Here is a 2451-nt window from a genome sequence, read left to right as displayed (position 1 = left end):
TGATGGAACGAGAGCTCCTGCCCATAACTTCATGGGTGGATGGGGCAATCAACAAAAGTTTTTGTTCTACAATTGCCCATTTAGTCTTGATAGTCCTTCTTGATGGGAGAGGGAGAACCACTCTTCCTGCCTAGGTTCACAAGCTCAGAGGAGGCATTTTTACAATTATAAAGCAAAACGTTCATATTACCTTATAGCATGGGATACAGACATTACAAGTAAGATTAATGCATGCAGCAACTTACAAGCATTTTATAGAGTCTACACACATCTTTACGAGTCTAACGCCTAGCCTGAACAATATTAACACAGGTGAGCTGGTCTGGTTTCCAGCTATGAATTTGTCAGTGCTCAGCTAACACCCACAGCCTTGGCAAGAACTGACTCCTCGTTTACCAGCATCACAATATAAATATCAAATTAAGTGCATTTAAATTTCCATTTTTGTTTTGGAATTTGGTTTGGTGTTTCTTTTTTAATCAGTGTTTGGAAAATAGAAAAAATACATACTTAAAAAGATTCCTTTATAATTATAAGGGTATTTAGGACCTATTATCCCAAATTAAAAGATACTAATTTTGCATAGTGTTCAGACTTTATTGTTTTAAGTCCTTCTTAGCATACATATTGTCCACCATTACTTGGGAAGGGAAGGTAAAGATTAGTAGTTCTGTAGCATAATAAATATCCTTCAAGACCAGAAAAACAAAGGAAAAATAATAAATAAGCATATTTGGTTTAGGTATTTTACATACCAGCATAATTTCAAAGCAACACTGTCAATTTTTTTTTTAAACAGGAAATAGTGAAAGCGCATGATTATTAAAAAAACATGATTATTACAAAAAAGTACATAACATAGGAAATAAAGTATAAACAGATCAAGATGCAAGACAAAAAACTCAGGAAATGAAAGTAAAATCTTATTTCACACACTATAATTTGCACAAAAAGTAGCACTCTTAGCTTGTCTGCAAAGACTTACTAGCAGTGAGTTGCAGCAAACTCATATTACAAAGATTTTTTTCCCTTATAAAATATACTACACTCTGTTTACTGTTTATAGTACTTCACAATATGCTAAATGAGAACTTGAATTGTCAAAATAAATCAGCAAGATTAATTTTGCAGTGTCCTCTTCTTTCTTTCTTTCTTTCTTTCTTTCTTTCTTTCTTTCTTTCTTTCACGTAGGGCCAGATTCAGATACCAATAATCATGTCAAACAGTACCTTGCTCCACAAATAATCCCATTGACTCCGGAGTAAACGGTTACCCAACAGCATTAAAGGTATGAGAACTGGGCCCTTATTTTGTAATTTGCAATGGGGATCAGCAAAGATTCTGCTGTATTATACGATATTTAGGGCCTGATCCTGCAAACCCTGTCATCTCTACTTGGCTTCAGTACTAATAATCAGGCAAAAAATATTTTCAGGTTCTGCCCCTCAGGCCCTGATCCCACAATCATTTCTGTGATTTGTGTCAATCAAGGGCAATGGAACAACTCAAATGAACAAATGTTCCCAGGACAAGTTTTTTAGTTTATACCCTTTTCCTCAATAACGTTATTAATATGTTTTAGTTTGGTTTTATTTTCTTTCTATTATCTGCTTAAAGGAAAAGGAGGGGGAAATACAGGGAGCTGTTGAAATGATTAATACTGTGAGCCTGCTGTTTTCAAGATTTAATGTGTTCTAAGAACAGTTCCCGGATACCTACAAATGTATTTATTTTCATTGCTTTGTAAACAGCTGTCTGCTCTTTCATGTGAGATTACTTCTGTCAGTGCGGAGCTCACCCATTTTCTGAGAGTTTTAATTCATTTTTAATGTCTGAGTAAGATTAATTTGGCTCTCACAAATGATGCTGGAAACACTCTGGCCCCATTGTGAAACACTGAGGCGGCAAGTACACTGCTGGCATGGCAAACTTGATGGTTCCCATTACAAAACATTTATTTAAAAATGCTATATACCTGGCGGGTAAAATACTTAGTCTCACACATCACTAGTGGGCCTGATTCAGCTCCACAGAAACAAATGGGAATACTTAAATTTCCTGATGTAAGTTTGAATCAGGCCCTTCATCCAAGGCCGGCTCCAGGGTTTTGGCCGCCCCAAGCAGCCAAAAAAAAATAAAATAAAAAGCCGCGATCGCGATCTGCGGCGGCAATTCGGCGGAAGGTCCTTCACTCCAAGCCGGAGTGAGGGACCGTCCGCCGAATTGCCGCCGAATAGCTGGACGTGCCGCCCCTCTCCGGTGTGGCCGCCCCAAGCACCTGCTTGACAAGCTGGTGCCTGGAGCCGGCCCTGCCTTCATCTGCTCTTGGGTAAGAGCAGCACCAGCATTTAAATTACTCCCATTGCAATATAAATGGTGTCTATTATCAATTCTGCAATAATTGACTGTATTAGCTTTAGATATGTCTTGGACTATACTGAGAGTCGGGTC

This window comes from Terrapene carolina, unplaced genomic scaffold (genome assembly GCF_002925995.2).
Source record: "Terrapene carolina triunguis isolate 2854851 unplaced genomic scaffold, T_m_triunguis-2.0 Scaffold88, whole genome shotgun sequence".
In the NCBI taxonomy this organism is placed as follows: domain Eukaryota; kingdom Metazoa; phylum Chordata; order Testudines; family Emydidae; genus Terrapene; species Terrapene triunguis.
Note: the sequence above shows the minus strand (reverse complement) of the source record.